Here is an 18,926-nt window from a genome sequence, read left to right on the forward strand (position 1 = left end):
AAGGTAAGACTTGAGCTCCAGTTAAATTTTCTGTTTTAGAACTTGCAGTAAGGGTACTTGGGTGGCTCAGTCGGTTAAGCATCTGCCTATGGCTCAGGTCATGACTTCCGGTCCTGGGATTGAGCCCCAAGATGGGCTCCCTGCTCAATGGGGAGTCTGTTTCTCCTCCTCCTGCCCCTCCTTCCATTGCTCCTGCTCTTCCACCCTCTAATTCTTTTTTTAAAATGTAGATTTAAAAAAAAAACTTTATTTATTTATTTGACAAGAGAGCAAGCACAAGTAAGGGGAGCAACAGGCAGAGGGAGAAACAGGCTCCCGTCTGAGCAGGGAGCCCGATGAGGAACTCCACCCCAGGTTCCTAGGATCATGACCCGATCCAAAGGCAAATGCTTAACCCACTGAGCCACCCAGGCGCCCCTCAAATAAGTTCTTTAAAAAAAAAAGAACTTGCAGCACTCTTGCTCATTAGCAAATTCACGACCAATGGGCAAAACTTTGTGTTTGCTATAGGAAATCCTAAACTCTTGTGAATCTGTGTGTTAAAGAGGTTTTATTCATGTAAAGAGCATGAATATGTTGGGAGAGCTTCCTTCTAATGGTAACAAAAATCTTACTGTGGACTTCACTGGAGTAACTGTCGATTCTGGCTTACTCTCTTTGGGTTATTTATCCCTCATATTTTCAAAGTGGATATTTTAAAACATCTATTCTTTACTAAGGTATTTGAACTTTAAAAATATTTTAAGTCTAGGGGTGCCTGGGTGGCTCAGTCGTTAAGCATCTGCCTTCGATTGGGTCATGATCCCAGGGTCCTGGGATCGAGCCCCACATTGGGCTCTCTGCTCAGTGGGGAGCCTGCTTCCCCCTCCCCCGCTTGTGTTCCCTCTCTTGCTGCATCTCTCTCTGTCAAATAAATAAAATCTTTAAAACGAAAAAAACAATAGTTTAAGTCTAGGTTTGGATATCTCAATCACCTTTTAAATACTTGGCTCTTGGCATTGTTTTACAGTGTCTTGAGAACAGATGGCTTTCTAATTCATCAGTTTTAGAACACATATGCCTTGGACCTAACATCAAAGAATCTCATATAATCACTTTAATTTCTATCCTTTATTGCACTACTGCAGTTTCATTATTGTTAACATGTGGCTAAGCAGGTGCCTCTTTGTATGAGGTTTGTTTTAGGTTATCAAATTTGGGGAATTAACTTCAAAATTGAACTTTCTCCAAACAATTTTTTTTTAAGATTTTATTTATTTACTTGACAGCCAGAAATCACAAGTAGGCAGAGAGGCAGGCAGAGAAAGGTGGAGAACCAGGCTTCCCACGGAGCGGAGAGCCCGATACGGAACTCGATCCCAGGACCTGAGATCATGACCTGAGCCGAAGGCAGAGGCTCAACCCACTGAGCCACCCAGGTGCCCACCAAACAATTTTTTATAATTGGTACTTATTGTATTTTTATGACCTTTGCCCTAAACACTCTCTAAGCTACTAAATCAGGTGGAAATTTCACCTTTGGTTACATGTGCATGTGGTAAACAAAAATAGATATTGGGGGGCACCTGGGTGTCTCAGTCATTAAGCATCTGCTTTCTGCTCAGGTCATGATCCCAGGGTCCTGGGATTGAGCCCTGCATTGGGCTCCCTGCTCAGCGGGAAGCCTGCTTCTCCCTCTCCCACTCCCCCTGCTCGTGTTCCCTCTCTCGCTGTCTCTCTTTGTGTCAAATAAATAAAATCTCAAAAAAAAATTGATTTGTGCCACTATGGTTCAAGCAAATGAAACTTCATAAAGTATAGGGGATAACTTTTTAAGATTTTTAAAATTTTGGGGGGCACCTGGGTGGCTCAGTGGGTTAAAGCCTCTGCCTTCGGCTCAGTCATGGTCCTGGGGTCCTGGGATTTAGCCCCACATCGGGCTCTCAGCTCAGCAGGGAGCCTGCTTCCCCCTCTGTCTCTCTGCCTACTTGTGATCTCTGTTAAGTAAATAAATAAAATCTTAAAAAAAAAAGATTTAAAAAATTTTTAAAGTAATCTCTCCACCCAGTGCAGGGCTTGAACTCACAACCCCAAGATCAAGAGTCGTATGCTTCTCTGACTCAACAACCCTGAGATCAAGAGTTGAATCCTCTACCAACTGAGCCAGCAGGTGCCCCAGTAGGCAGGGAATAACTTGGAAGTGTACTCTACAGAAGCCCATTAAACAGAGGTTCTCATAATACTGATCTTGGAGGGGTTTTTTGTTTGTTTTGTTTTTTAAGATTTTACTTATTTAGGGGCGCCTGGGTGGCTCAGTGGGTCAAGCCGCTGCCTTCGGCTCAGGTCATGATCTGAGTCCTGGGATCGAGCCCCGCATCGGGCTCTCTGCTCTCTCAGGGAGCCTGCTTCCTCCTCTCTCTCTGCCTGCTTGTGATCTCTGCCTGTCAAAAAAAAAAAAAAGATTTTACTTATTTATTTGACAGACAGAGATCACAAGTAGGCAGAGAGGCAGACAGGTGGGGGAAGCAGGCGCCCTGCTGAGCAGGGAGCCCCGATGCGGGGCTCAATCCCTGATCTGCTTCCTAGTTCAACCGGGCCTCCCAGTCTTTTATAAGATTATATTTCCTTTTATTTTATTTTTATTTTTTATAAGTTTTTTTTTAAGACTTTATTTATTTATTTGACAGAGATCACAAGTAGGCGGAGAGGCAGGCAGAGAGGGAGGGAGGAAGCAGGCTCCCCGCTGAGCAGAGAGCCCCATGCGAGGCTTGATCCCAGGACCCTGAGATCTTGACCTGAGCCGAAGGCAGAGGTTTACCCCACTGAGCCAGCCAGGCGCCCCTATCTCTAGCCTTGTTATCTCCCTTCAGGCAGGGAAAGAGCAGAGTGTACTTTTAACGTGTACAGAATAAATATTTAATGTCCATTCATTTCCTTGCTGAGACAGACCTGTTGGAAGCCAGGGGCTGGCCACACAGAGACGATTGCTGTTTCTGGCTGTAACATAAATATTTAATTAAAACCTACTTTGAGCCATTCTTCTTAAGGTATAAAATATACCAGCCTTGGGGTATACTTAGGCCATTTCCCAAAACCATCTATTATTTATAACAGGGTCTTTTATCAGCTTTGTAAACTCAGGAGGCAGTCGCTTGGCTGTTGGAAATCCTTCCAAGAGGCGAATGTTTAACCTTTGAGCTACTGTTTCCAGAAAAGTATCAAGCAACCAACCCTCACTATAAGAACTGGAATTAGGAATAAAATGAGAATTCTACCATTCTACTATCGTTTAGCTCCACGGTTAATTTGCTTCTGCTTGAAGGCTGGGGCATGCTTCCCTCTTGGTTGCCTGAGACCTCGCACAGTCTGAACAGAAAGATCCCTTGGGGAAACTAAAGCCTCGAGGTACAGGCTGTGACCCACACGCTTCTGGCTTTCCCCTGTATTCAGCTTCCTCCAGCGGTAATTTCGTACTGCTTTAAATTATTAAGGATTTGTTATAAGTAAAGATTCTGTCTTTGATAAATAGCCTATCAGGGGCGCCTGGGTGGTTCGGTGGGTTAAGGCTCAGGTCTCCATCTCAGGTCGTGGATGGAGCCCCACATGGGGCTCCCTGCTCATTGGGAAGCCTGCTTCTCCGTCTCCCACTCCCCCTGCTTGTTCAGTCTCTCTCACTCTCGCTCTGTGCTCTCTCTCTCAATTAAATAAATACATAAATAAAATCTTTAAAAAAAATAGATTAGTTCCTGTTTCCTTGGAAGCCAGTCTTTATCTGCTTGGATAGGAAAAAAGGTTTTAAGAAAATCATTACATCTTTTTTCTTTTTTTTTTAAGATTTTATTTATTCATTTGACAGCGAGAGACACCATGAGAGAGGGAACACAAGCAGGGGGAGTGGGAGAGGGAGAAGCAGGCTTCCCACTGAGCAGGGAGCCCAATGCAGAGCTCGATCCCAGGACCCTGGGATCATGACCTAAGCCAAAGGCAGATGCTTATTGACTAAGCCACCCAGGGGCCCCTACATCTTTTTTTTTTTTTTTAAATTTTATTTATTTGAGAGACCACAAGCATGAGTGGGGGGAGGGGCAAAGCTGAAGGCAGATGCTTAACCTACTGAGCCACCCAGGTGTCCCCATCATTACTTCTTTTGACTCCTTTGCCCAAGATGATGAAGTCACAATTTAATTCTGTTTTAATTATTGAGAGGCTTGGCAGTTACTCTGTTAATATACCTATATCCAAAATGACAGTCGGGGGCTCCTGGGTGGCTCAGTGGTTTAAAGCCTCTGCCTAGGGCTCAGGTCATGATCTCAGGGTCCTGGAATCGAGCCCCACATTGGGCTCTCTGCTCCTCTGGGAGTTTGCTTACCCCTTGTCTCTGCCTGCCTCTCTGCCTACTTATGATCTCTGTCTGTCAAATAAATAAAATAAAAATCTTAAACAAACTAACAAAATGACAGTCAGAAAAAGCAAAAGGTTGAAATGTCACTGTATAAACATAAGTGGTAAGAACCAAACTAATAAAGGAATGGTGTATGGGGTTTAGTCGGTGCAGACGCGGAGGATTGATTTGACCAGGCATGGTAAAACGGATTTTTATTACAATTAAAAAAAAAAAAATTAGGAATCCAATCTTCAGCTCCATTCCACACTAAAAAAAAAAAAAAAAAAAAAAAAAAAAAAAAAAAAAAAAAAGTGATTCAAGCCAACTGTGATTTAATGGTACTTACATTGACAGTAAAACTCTTTATTAAAGTTAAAATAGCAGTAGAGTTGAAAGTCTGAGTTGCAGGGTCAGAGCCTCTCCTGCCTTGTACTATTTCTTCCAGTAGCTACTAAAGTGCCGCCTTGCCCAGCTTAAAATGCTTCCCATTTTGTAAAGGGACTATTAACTGTTCTTTCTTTCTTTTTTTTTTTTAGTATAGTTGACAAAAAATGTTACATTAGTTTCCTGTGTACATCATAGTGATTCAACTTTTTTTTTTTTTAAGATTTAATTATTTATTTGACAGAGATCACAAGTAGGCAGAGAGGCAGGCAGAGAGAGAGAGAGAGGAGGAAATAGTCTCCCTGCCGAGCAGAGAGCCCGATATGGGGCTGGATCCCAGGACTCTGAGACCATGACCTGAGCCGAAGGCAGCTGGTTTCCCACTGAGCCAGCCAGGTGCCCCGATTTCATTTATTTTAGAATGAGAAAGATCAAGCTGGGGAGAGGGAGGAGCAGACTCCCTGCTGAGCAGGGAGCCCCAAGTGGGACTCCATCCCAGGACCCTGGGATCATGACCTGAGAGGCAGAGGCTTTAACCCACTGAGCCACCCAGGCGCCCCACAGTTACATCATTCTTAATCTACATCTATCATGGGGCACCTGGGTGGCTCAGTCAGTTGAGCTCAAGTTATGATCTCAGGGTCCTGGGATCAAGCCCCAAGTCTGGCTCCTTGCTCAGCAGGAAGTCTGTTTGTCCCTCTGCCCCTTCCCCCCACTTTTTCCTTCTTCTCTCCCCTTCCTCCCTCCCCACCCCCGCTCCTATGCTCTCTCAAATAAATAAATAAAATCTTTTTTTAAAAAACCCTACATCTATCATAAAGTGTTTTTCCAAAAATAGTCTAGGCTCTCAAAAAGAATTTTTAGTAAATTTCCCTTTATTCCAGTTCATAATGAAAGGAATCCAAGACATCTTGTTTTTATTTGGTGTCTACCATGAGAATTAAGAAAAGCAATCCAAATGTTTTCACTTCTTTAAGAAGCTGGGGAGAGACTTTCAGCTCGTGTTACATGGCTTGGCAGGCAAACATTCCTCACAATGTTAAGCATGATTTGAGCTCAGTCCCACAGTTCTGGTTCATTTCCTAGGTGTTCTCACCTACAAAGTGGGAGAATGAGGAAAAGCCCTATCTCGTAACTTTAAAAGGTGATTCAGTGAAGGATGATTTAGGGTAAGGATCGGGATAGAAGTGTAAACCAGAGGCATCTGGTTGACTCAGAAGAGGTGTAAAACAATATTGAAATAAGATTAAGATTATACATTATACTTAGAAACATAGATTTTACAAAGTATTTCTTACATGTCTTACAGCTATTAATATCTATCTTGTTTACACAAAATTCCAGAATTATGTCTATTTGTTCTTATCCTAACCTAAGTTGTTATGATTTATATTTCCTCTATCATCTTCTCAATTATAATTTGAATATAAAACCATTTTCATTTGAGAGAGTGTTGTTTTGAAAGTATTTAGTAAAGGTATCAGCATCTGTGGTTATCTATGGGATTATGCCATTTAGAGATAATATACGTTAGCTCAAAGACATTTTTTAAAAAGATTTTATTTATTTGAGAGAGAGAGAGAGAGCACACGAGATGGGGGAGGGTCAGAGGGAGAAACAGACTCCCCACTGACCAGGGAGCCTGACATGGGCTCCATCCTGGGCCTCCAGGATCATGACCTGAGCCGAAGGCAGACGCCCAACTGACTAAGGCACCCAGGTGCTCAAATTAATTTATGTTAAAAGTTGAATCACTGGGCGCCTGGGTGGCTCTGGATCTTATTTAAATTTTGTATTTTAGGGGTGCCTGGGTGGCTCAGTGGGTTAAGCCTCTGCCTTTGGCTCAGGTCATGATCCCAGGGCCCTGGGATTGAGGTCGGCATAGGGCTCTCTGCTCAGTGGGGAGCCTGGTTCCCCCTCTCTCTCTGCCTGCTGCTCTGCCTGCTTGTGAACTCTATCAAATAAGTAAATAAAATCTTTAAAAATAAATAAATAGGGCGTCTGGGTGGCTCAGTGGGTTAAGCCGCTGCCTTCGGCTCAGATCATGATCTCAGGGTCCTGGGATCGAGTCCCACATCGGGCTCTCTGCTCAGCGGGAGGCCTACTTCCCTCTCTCTCTCTGCCTGCCTCTCTGTCTACTTGTGATCTCTCTCTGTCAAATAAATAAATAAAATCTTAAAAAAAATAAATAAAAATAATAAATAAATAAATAAATTTTGTATTTTAGCAGACAACACTCAAACCTCTGACACCATGCCAGTGGGTGAAGAAGCATGCCACCATGTTATTGCCACATCCAGGGGGAAGTCCAGGCTTTTTACTCTTGCCCCTTTGACAGTGAGGAGAGGGGACTCAGTGCTTCTAGATTGGGTGGGCTTTCAGGCTGTCCACTAGGCCTGAAAGTGGTGGTGCATCTTGTAACTGCTTTCCACGTGGCTTCCGCCAACACCAAGAAGGGGGTGGCCTTGTTACTGCTGTGCTGTGCTGGGGGAGCTCGTTCTCCACCTGACCGCCTCTGACACCATCCGAGGGGGGAGGGGACCTGCATTTGATGTTGGTGGTGAGGAGTAGATATCTGAGCTCCCCATGTGCTTGTCACTGACCCCGCAGGGGGCTGGGGTTGGGGGGGGTGAGCCGGGACGTGTCATTATAGCTTGGCAAGTGTGGAAGTGTAGGTTTTCTCATTGGCCTTTGCTGGGGAGATGGTGGTGTTGAATGGCTACTGTGTTGAAGTTTCCTTTTTTTTTTTTTTTAAAGACTTTATTTATTTGTCAGAGAGAGAGAGAGCATACAAGTAGGGGGAGTAGAAGGCAGAGGGAGAAACAGGCTCCCCACTGAGCTGGGAACCTGATGTGGGACTTAATCCCAGGACTCTAGGATCATGACCTGAGCCAAACGCAGGTGTTTAATGGACTGAGCCACTCAGGCATCCCAAATTTCTGTCTCACTAGGCTATCCCTTCCCTATTCCTTTACATAGAGAAAGGAGGCTTTTCTTGAGGTTTTAGTTTTGTCTGTGCCCATTGGTATTTCCAGGTTGCTGGCTTCTCTGGTATCCAGTTTGGCATATAGAAAACAAAAAGAAAACCCAAGGAACCAACCAGTGGGGTGCTGTTCTTGGAGCCCTAGATCCCTAGCCAGCTGGTCCACCAGTCTGTCTCTCTCCACCTCTCAGAGATATATATTCCCAAGGTTTTTAGTTAAGCTAAATGCAAAGAATAGGGGAAGGTGCTTCCCTCCCATCTTCCTGGAATTAAATCTAATATTTTTCATTTAAAATATGATACATGAGGGGCGCCTGGGTGGCTCAGTGGGTTAAGCCTCTGCCTTCGGCTCGGGTCATGATCTCAGGGTCCTGGGATCGAGCCCCGCATCAGGCTCTCTGCTCAGCAGGGAGCCTGCTTCCTCCTCTCTCTCTGCCTGCCTCTCTGCCTGCTTGTGATCTCTCTCTGTCAAATAAATAAAATCTTAAAAAAATATATGATACATGATATGATTCTATTTTTCTAAAATTATTTCTATCTGTCTATATATCTACCTAGAAAGATGATCATTTCTGGGTGGAAGAATTTCAAGTGAATTTTTTTTGTAGTTTAAATTTTTAATATTGAGATACATTGTTTTTTCCAAAAGAATAGAGGCATTGTAAAAAAAAAAAAAAAAAAAAAAAAGCCAGTGTGTGGCTTGGGGGAAGGTTAGGAGATGTTAATATCTCCCAGTAAAATGTCTACATCCTAGAAAACCCAGCAAATTTCCTTTCTGAAGAATTGTAATCAGTTTAAAAGGATTCTTTTCCAGGGCACCCGGGTGGCTCAGTGGGTTAAAGCCTCTGTCTTCGGCTCAGGTCATGATCTCAGGGTCCTGGGATTGAGCCCCGCATGGAGCCCCCCATCGGGCTCTCTGCTCAGTAGGGAACCTGCTTCCTCCTCTCTCTCTGCCTGCCTCTCTCTGTCAAATAAATAAATAAAATCTTAAAAAAAAAAAAAGGATTCTTTTCCTGTTGTCTGCTAGTGTATTTTACCTTTCATCATCATTTGACAATTTGAATGTCCAGGAGGGACTATTTATTGGTTTAAAAAAACAGTTCTTGGCTTTAAATTCATTGAGGAGTAGGGGTGTACGTACCCTGTTAATATTCAAAATATAAACGAAATTTTAGGCCAATGAGAAAAGCCTACATTGACGTAAAAAACAAATCCTTCCATTGTGAATGCCATGGAGACATTCTCTTTAAAGTGAACAATTTTGATTTAGGTACAATCAGCAAGTTATATTATGTGAATGGCATTTCAATTTGAAAAAAGTTCTGAGATTCCTTTGAATAACAAACTATGAATTGTCAAAAAGAAAAAGATAGTCTTTATGAAATGATCCACCAAAGGGTTTGCTCTGTTCATCTTGTTAAAATGTTCTAACATAAACACACCAATTTATTTACAGTAAATTTGTAGACAACCTAGTATAAACTACGTTTGCCCATAAATGCATCTTTCCCCTCAGGCCAAAGAATATTTTTACTTGGAAGAAATGTACTTTGGAGGACTCACTGGTTCCTAGAGTTGAGTCTCTGATTTCTTAAGAAATTTAGAACTCTGGAGTGGAAGGCCTCCTCTCTGGTGCTCTTGAATTCCAAGGAAACTGATTGCTACATATGGTTCTAATAAAGTTTTGCCCTAAACATCTGTGGGAAATCTGAGGGTAATCTTGCAGAGGGATATGAAATTTGCAGGGTCTGCTGGCTGTTCCCCCTGAAGTGTTAGGTCCCCGTCTGGTAAATGAGGTGAATTCTTTGACACTTTTTTCCTAAGGAGTCTGGAGAGCTCTAAGGATTGGTGAGAGGGCTGCCTTTCACTTTTCAAGCCCTGGTTTGAATCTAACCGGGGTTAACCTTGTGACCCCGAATTGTTTGTGTGAACAAGGTGGTGATCTCAGTCTTGCCTTAAGGAAACGCCTTTTGCATAGAAATTGGCACTAATTGGTCTCCCTGTTGACAGGCTGAGCTGAGAGGCCATGATTGAGTAGGCAGTGAGAACAGAAACTAAATTGCCCCACCTCTGCTCAGCATGTTGGCTGGAGGACACAGGGCAGCTCCCCGTTCTACCCTCCTCCAGCAGCATCCAACATGGAAAGCAACAGTTGGCCCAAGGAGGCCCAAAGGCTTACCGGTTGTGCTTGAAGAATGTTTTCCATATGAAAGGCCCCGTTCTGCAAAGGAGCCTTGGCCCTTTGGGGCTCTAGACTGGGATTTTGCAAACTTTTTCTATAAAGGGCCAGAGAGGAAGTAGTTTTGGCTTCGCAGACCATACAGACTTTATGGCAACCACTCAACTCGACTGAGAAAAGGAGCCACAGCTAAGTGGTACATGACTGAGTGTGCTCATCTTACCACTTGACGAGATGGACATGGAAAATTGAGTTTTATGTAATTTTCACATGTCAAGAAATAGTCTTCTTGGGGCGCCTGGGTGCCTCAGTGGGTTAAGCCGCTGCCTTCGGCTCAGGTCATGATCCCAGGTCCTGGGTTCGAGCCCCACATCGGGCTTTCTGCTCAGCAGGGAGCCTGCTTCCTCCTCTCTCTCTGCCTGCCTCTCTGCCTACTTATGATTTCTCTCTGTCAAATAAATAAATAAAATCTTAAAAAAAAAAAAAAGAAATAGTCTTCTTCTTCTTTTTTTTTTTCCAAGCATTTAAAAATGTAAAAATCATCCTTAGCTTATAGGCCATACAAAAACAGCCAGTGGCCAGATGTGTGGCCCACCATCTGTGGGGCCTCTGAGTCTGCGATCTCTGCTTTATTTTATTTTACTCTATTATTTTATTTTATTCATTTTTTTATTTTATTCATTTTTATGCCATATTTTTCAAATTCGAGTATGGTTAACATACAGTATTACATTAGTTTCATTATGTTAGAATCGATATAATGATTCAACAATTCTATACGTTTCTTGGCGCTCATCGAGATATGTGTACTCTGGGGGCGCCTGGGTGGCTCCGTGCGCTAAGCGTCTGCCTTCCGCTCAGGTTATGATCCCAGAGTCCTGGGATCGAGCCCCACATCAGACTCCATGCTCAGCAGGGAGTCTGCCTGTCTCTCTCCCACTCCCCCTGCTTGTGTTCCCTCTCTCGCTGTCTCTCTCTCTCTCTCTCTCTGTCAAATAAATAAATAAAATCTTAAAATAAATAAATAAAGGTAACACCAAGTGGTGTCGGGGTTGCTCAGTCCGTTAAGTGTCTGACTCTTCATGACTCTTGGTTTCTGCTCAGGTTGTGATTTCAGGGTCCTGGGACGGATCCCTGCCATGAGAGTCGGCTTGAGATTCTCTCTATCCCTCTGCCCTTCCCTCCTCAAACAAATAAATAAAGATCCATTAAAAGGTAACAGATAAATCTATTCTCAGTGTGATTCTTCGCCCTAGTAAGAGGAGCAATGTCACAATCCTGAAAGCAAGACCAAGATGTGTAGCCGCCCATCTCTGTTTGAAGGCTTTCTAGCCTTCTCCCTGTTTTCCCAGTGCTATTCTTTTTCATTCCTGGATTGTTGGGAGGTTTTTTTGTTTGGTTTTTTGTTTTTTTTTGTTTTTTTGGTGAATGGGAAAAGTATGATCCCAGAGTTTGTTGGAAAACAGAAATTTTTTTCCTTCGAAGATGTTATTTTAAAATAGTAATGTTTTGGGGTCTTGTTGGCAAGTATATTTTATAAGCACTCTGCTACCCAGATCTACCCTATTGTAGGAGGTGATGACTGAGGGTCAGTAATCATTTTTACTGAAGATCAGAAAAGAAAATCACCAAACAATTCACCCAACACACTGATGTTTCTTTTTAGAAGGTGGAAGTATTTTAAGAGCATATTCATTTCTTCATAAATCACACTCATGTATTCCTTTGTTTTTCCTTTTGTTCTTTGTGTCAAATACCCAGTCAGTGTTCAGATTTCTCATAAATTTTTTCCCATTTATTTTGTTCCAGTTAGGTTCCAGATAAGGTCCACATTGACCATTGCATTAGTGGACATCTCATTCTTTTTACTTTATCTCTCCTCTTCTGCTTTTTCTCATCATAAATTTGTTATGAAGGCTCTAATTTTTTTTTAAAGACTTTATTTATTTATTTGACACACAGAGAGATCACAAGTAGGCAGAGAGGCAGGCAGAGAAGGAGGAGGAAGCAGGCTCCCTGCCAAGCAGAGAGCCCTATGCAGGGCTCAATCCCAGGACCCTGAGATCATGACCTGAGCCGAAGGCAGAGGCTTAACCCACTGAGCCACCCAGGCGCCCCGTGAAGGCTCTGATGTTTTTGAAAAACACTAGATGGCAAGTTATCTGAGTGAATGGAAATGTTTCCTCATGAACGGAAATGTTTCCTCCACGTGTCTTCCTCTTTATTACCCAAAGCGGCACCTCAATAAGTACTTTTTCTTATCATGTTACAGGTACTTCTACAAAGCCTCCTGTTTTTTTTTTTTTTTTTTAAAGATTTTATTTATTTATTTGACAGAGAGAGATCACAAGTAGGCAGAGAGGCAGGCAGAGAGAGAGAGGGGAGGAAGCAGGCTCCCTGCAGAGCAGAGAGCCCGATGCGGGGCTCGATCCCAGGACCCTGGGATCATGACCTGAGCCGAAGGCAGAGGCTTTAACCCACTGAGCCACCCAGGCGCCCCAAGCCTCCTGTTTTATTTGGGTCCTCTGGAGAACGCTGAATGAACCGCATCTGTGCGTCCCAGACCAGCGTTGGTTGGCACCAACTTTAACGGCCTATCTTCCCTTATACACCGTGCTCCTTACCATCTTGTTCAGGGGGCTGTAATCTGGCTTTTGAGCCACACTATGGGGGGCACTCGAGAGGGTAGGCAGATGAATACCAGGTCATCCTGCATTCCCGTTAAGAGGCTTAAACAGCTTGGGGCACCTGGGTGGCTCAGTCAGTTGAGCGTCTGATTCTTGATTTTGGCTCAGGTCATGATCTTAGGGTTGCAGGATCAAGCCCTGAGTCGGGCTCTGGAGTCTGTTTGAGATTCTCTCTCCTCCTTCTGCCCTTCCCCTCTCTCTTTCTCAAAGTAATAAATAAATCTTAAAAAAGAAAAAAGAGAGGTGCTGGGTGTCTCAGTGGGTTAAAGCCTCTGCCTTCGGCTCAGGTCATGATCTCAGGTCCTGGAATCGAGCCCCACATGGGGTTCTCTGCTCAGCGGGGAGCCTGCTTCCTCCTCTCTCTCTGCCTGCCTCTCTGCCTATGTGTGATATCTGACTGTCAAATAAATAAAATATTTTTTTTAATAAAGATTTTATTTATTTATTTGACAGCAGGCTCCCCACCGAGCAGGAAGCCCAATGACGCGGGACTCGATCCCAGGACCCCGGGATCATAACCTGAACCGAAGGCAGAGGCTTTAACCCACTGAGCCACCCAGGTGCCCCTCAAATAAATAAACTCTTAAAAAAAAAAAGGCTAAAACAACTGGTAACAGGTAGATTGTGAGAAGGGACAAAGCAACATTCCGTTTCCCAATCCAAGATCATTTCAGCATGTGAGGGAGATGCCATAGCATCTTTACTCCCCTCCGTGCCCAGGAAAGCAGAGAAAAGAGACTCATGGCATGGAGTAGGGGCCTCACTGGAAACAGAGTTCCTTTGAGATCTGGACATCTGGAGAGGGGCCAACTCATTTTTGGTGGGATTTGCATGTAAATAGTGGGATATGAGGCCCAGCTTTACAACCTGTGCTATAAACAAGCTGAAGAGAAGTGGTTTCTCCTTTAAAATCCTGAAACTGGGTTTGGCATCTTGCCATAGGCCTGCATACTTTATTCCTGTTTTTTGTGGGGTTTTGCGGGGGGAAAGGAGGTTGTGTGTTTGTTTGTTTGTTAGGTGTAGGGAAAATCTGATTTTCCAGGTTTCAAATAAGAATTTTGCTGACTTGCTCTGATTCAGGGCACTTTGTTGCATGTCTTTTTGACAGACTGGTGTTGTGGCTTTCTTTCTGGGAGTAATTTTTTCCAGCTCTGAGACCTGCCCTCTGACCCGAAGTTGAATAGGGAAGTTAAATGATGGAGTCTCTTCATGTTGGTTAGAAAGCTTACTGGCTCTGATGACCCCAGTGCAGGAGAGCCAGCGGCCTTAACTTCTTTGAAACCAAAGATCATTGGGGACTTCTTCTCCCCCGTCCCCCGCCCCCGGTAAATTTTTGGCAAGAATAGAAAAGCTCAAAGAAAGAAAGAAAAATTACTTGTAATTTCACCATCTAGAAACAATTTCTGTGAATGATAATATTCAAATTCCCCCTCCCCAAACAAAAATGGGATTATGGGGATGTTTTAAATGTTTCACAGTGGGGTGGGGGCACTTGGGTGGCTCAGTGGGTTAAGCCTCTGCTTTCGGCTCAGGTCATGATCCCAGGGTCCTGGGATCGAGCCCCGCATCGGGCTCTCTGCTCAGCAGGGAGCCTGCTTCCTCCTCTCTCTCTGTCTCTCTGCCTGCCTCTCCCCGAATTTGAGATCTCTGTCTGTCAAATAAATAAATACAATCTTTAAAAAAAATAATAAAAAAATAAATGCTTTACAGCTGTTAGTTCTTTTAACCAATAGGGAGGGGAAGAGTGCAGGGAGTTTGTATTGGCTGCTGACAGGGACCCTTCTTCACCAAACTTTGGTCAGGCTCCTCTAAGCCACCTCCCTCCCTCCCTCCCTCCCTCCCTTCCTTCCTCTCTCCCTCCTTCACGCTTCCTTCCTTTCCCTTCCCTTCCTTTCCCTTTACTTTTCTTTCTTTTTAGTAGGCTCCATGCACAGCGTGGAGCCCAGTGTGGGGCTCAAACTCAGGACCCTGAGATGAAGACCTAAACTGAGATCAAGAGTCAGATGCTTGGGGCCCCTGGGTGGCTCAGTCAGTTAAGCATCTGCCTTCGGCTCAGGTCATGGTCCCAGGATTCTGGAATGGAGTCCCATATCTGGCTCCGTGCTCAGCAGGGAGTCTCCCTCTCACTCTTCCTCTGCTGCTCTCTCTCTCAGATAAATAAATGATTAAAAAAAAAAAAACACCCTGGGCGCCTGGGTGGCTCAGTAGGTTAAAGCCTCTACCTTCAGCCCAGATCATGATCCCAGCATCCTGGGATCGAGTCCCGCATTGGGCTCTCTGCTCAGCAGGAAGCCTGCTTCCCCCTCTCTCTGCCTGCCTCTCTACCTACTTGTAATCTCTGTCTATCAAATAAATTAAATAAATAAAAAATTAAAAAAAACACCCTAGCATTTATTAAAAAAATTAAAAAAAAAAATAAAGAGATGGCATTAAATGCTTTTCTCCTGTCCCTGCCTCCTTTTCTCTAGCCTTTGCCTCGACACAGTTGCTTTGCAAAGCCTCACATTTTTCTTTGAGAAATACAAACAAAAGTCTCCAGGATTTTTTTTTCTTTTTCTTTCTGTAAAGGGCAAAAAGATGCTGTAGAAGTGGAAATGGTATAATAAAGGGAAACCAGATAGAAAACGATTTCTAACTCAGCCTTAAGTGTCAAGTCTTCATTTTCTGAGGTAAGGGGAAGGAAGTTCAGCTTGATGAATTTGGGTGTGGAAAAAATTTTGAGGTAGTTAATCTCAACATCATCCTCAGTGTAACATGTGTGCTATAAACAGCCTCCAGAGAAATCACTGAACTCCAAATGCCTGGGTGTGTGAGGCCTAGGTGTGCCTGTGCCTTGAGGCTTTGTGCTGGCATTGACTATTGGGTAACTAGGTCTTCCTGTAATCCACCCACAGACCAGAAATGCTTAGGTGTGTGGTGATCCCAGACTCATGAGAAGCAGAAAAAGTGGAGTAATCCTGGATCAAGGATCAGTTCGATTGGACTGGATTCACGTGGAATGACTCTATGGCCCAGGTACTTGGCCATGTGCTGGGTCAGAGAGATGACTCAGTGAGGAGCCTGGTCCCCAGGGAATCCTGATGAGACAGATAATTAAGTGTTACAACCCTTAACACACACGTGTTATAAAAGGTTAACAATGTGCTCCAAGAACAGATGATATCTCCCTGGGATGTGTCACAGGTTTTACGGGCTGAGCCTTGTAGGACAGCAGCTGGTGGAAGGAGGAAGGCCTTCTAGGCAGATGGAATAATGGGAGCAAAACATGGGAAGGTGTGTCCTTTTGTGTAGCTGGAGCACAAGGTCCTTGGTGTGGATTACAGGAGGAGGGCAAGGATGGAAATGGAGGGGCACCTGGTTGGCTCAGTGGGAGAGGCGTCAGCCTTCAGCTCAGGTCATGATCCCAGGGTCCTGGAATCGAGCCCCACATTGGGCTCCCTGCTCATCAGGGAGTCTGCTTCTCCTTCTCCCTCTGCCTGCTTCTCCCTCTGCTTGTGCTCTCTCTCTCTCTCATTCTCTCTCAAATAAATAAATAAAATCTTTTTAAAACAAAGATAGAAATGGAGATGAAGTTAGAAAGACGGGCTGGAGTCAGAGTGTGAAGAGCACTGAATGCTTTACTTAGGATAGACCCCAGGCAGATGTGAGCATCCAATGATCAAGTTTATCTTTGGTAGCAATGACAAACGGAGCAGCTACGTCCTTGTGCCTCCTCCAACTTCAGTTCTCTAACCCAAATAAAATCTATCTCTAAGCTTTATATGCCAGAGTTGGCCAAATATTGAATCTTGGCTATGTTTTATTGAGACACCCTGGTGCCCTAATAAATAAAATCCTTTTTAAAAAATATTTCTGTGTCTGGTCTCCAGAGATCACAAAGATGGAAGACCCTTGAGAAGTTTCTGTCTCTCTAGTTTTGACATGTAATACTGACCATTCAGGTTAGAGGTCTTTAGTTTTCCATTAACATTTTATTTTAAAAAATTTTAAAAAATATTTTATTTACTTTTTGACAGAGAGAGAGAGACACACACATCGAAGAGGCAACACAAGCAGGGGGAGTGGGAGAGGAGGAAAGAGGCTTCCCGCTGAGCATGGAACCGGATTCAGAGCTCCATTGCAGGACTTTGGCCAGGCGCCCCTCCATTAACACTTTAAAAAGATTATTTCTTTGAGAGAGAGAGAGGGAGAATGAAAGCGAGGGAGGGAAAGGGAAAGGGAGGGAGAAGAAGAATCAGGCTCCCCACTGATCAAGCAGCCGAGCTAGGTTTTCTCCCTGGACCCTGAGATCATGACCTGAGCCCAAGGCAGATGCTCAACCAACAGAGCCACCCAGGCGCCCCCTCCATTAACTCTTAAGTTCCATTTGGTAGGAGTTTAGGGATATTTGCAAGGTAGCTGATCCTTTGGGAAAACAAGTGGATACACATTTGGGTGTAGTTTAAAATTTTCCTCCTTACAGTCTTCCCTCTTCTTTTGTTAATTGGACTAGCTGAAGTAAAATGATAATGGAAATGTCACATATCTGAATGAAAGTTTCCACAATTTAAGAGAGTTCTACCTCACAAGTTCAGACCATGAAATCTCATAGCTGGGTCTACCTGACAGCATCCCAGCAGCTACAAGCTCTGCTAATGAGGGCCTTATTGTGTGTTTCCAGTTCAAAGGCTTAGCAGAGAGAATCAAGCTCAGGACAATTTTTCAGACCAGGCAACAGGTTCCATGAGTCAGGGTGTGGTCCTCTGGCTTCCCCGTCTAACCAGGTGTAGGAACAATGTTGGGATCACTATTTGATCTTGCATTCGTTTTGTCCGCATAGGCTCTTGGCCTAAGCTCTCTAAGCTTTTGTTTTGCTTTTCTTTTTTGGTTTAAGTAGGTTCTACACCCAGCATGGAGCCCAACACAGGGTCGTGAATTTACCACCCTGAGATCAAGACCTGAGCTGAGGTCAAGAGTTGGATGCTTAACTGACTGAGCCATCCAGCTACCCTCATTTAAGCTTTTGTTTTTCTTGTGGAAAATGGGGCTTACAATAGTTACCCATTTCAGAGGGTTAATTTTGAGGATAAAATTAAATCACACATGTAAAACCCTTAGTACAATTCTAGGCATAGAGTGAGCTGAGAGTAAATGAGAATTATCATAATCGTTATTATATTGGAAAAGACACTGTGCTAAATGCTAGATATAGAGATGTCATAGTTCTTTAGGGTGGGAAACAGCAAAATTATCCTTGATCCCACAGGGTTAGGGCTATGATAAAGAGAACTCCGAGGAGGAAACTGCCCTCCCCAGGGAGCTTCTACAGACACAGGAGTTTAGTTCATCTAGGCTCTCTCCCGTTGTTTATCCATCCATCCATCTCCATCAGTGTCAGAATTCGACCTGAGATGGTATCTCAGGTTCGCATGCTTATTTGAATTGAAAATTGTGTCATACTTATTTGTCATAGGGAACCCTGAATGGTAGTTGTCTAACTCTCTCTCTTACTATCTGTGTGATCAGGATGCATCTTTTTTTTTTTTTTAAGATGTTATTTATTTATTTGAGAGAGAGACCGAGATATCGAGCTGGGAGGAGAGGGAGAAGCAGGCTCCCCACTCAGCAAGGAGCCCAGTGTGGGACTCGATCCCACGACGCTGGGATTATGACCTTAACTGAAGGCAGAGGCTTAACCGACTGAGTCACCCAGGCGCCCCAGGACGCCTCACCCAGCCTGAAGTTTCCTCATCTCTAAAAATAAAGAAATACTAACAGGAGTTAACGCCGAGTTGTAAAATTAACACCCCCAGCATATAAAGTTAAATAAACGTTAGCTATCATTATTTAATCGAGTCCTCTCATTTATTGTGAGGATGATTTACAAGGAGGCGGGGTATAGATTATCTCGTTATTTTGGTTGTTGACTGACGAGCTGAGGGAGCGGTAAGTCTGGGACGACCCCAGGTCTCGCCGAGCAGCTCTGTTCCCTCTTCTAGGGCCAGTTTCTAGTAGTAACAACGCACGCCCTACCTCTCCCGTCCCCTGTTCTTCCCTCCAGGAGCTCTTCTCCGCTGCCCCAGTCAGGCCTCCAGCCTCTGTCCCACCGCATAGGAAGCACCGCTCGTAGCTCGGAATAACTCGCTACAGTCGGCCGGGCAGATCACAAGCCCCTCTCCCTCCAGTCGGGGGAGCTCCCGGGGTAAGAAGCGGTAAACTGAGGCTGAGAGAGAGGAGCAGTGAGGAGCCAACGGGTTAGGAGCAGACCGACTTAAACCTGGCTCGACGGACTCCCGGCCCCAGCGAGGTCCCCGACACCCGCACGCTGTCCCTCGCGGCCTCTCTCACTAG

Source organism: Lutra lutra, chromosome 14, assembly GCF_902655055.1.
Source record: "Lutra lutra chromosome 14, mLutLut1.2, whole genome shotgun sequence".
NCBI lineage: Eukaryota > Metazoa > Chordata > Mammalia > Carnivora > Mustelidae > Lutra > Lutra lutra.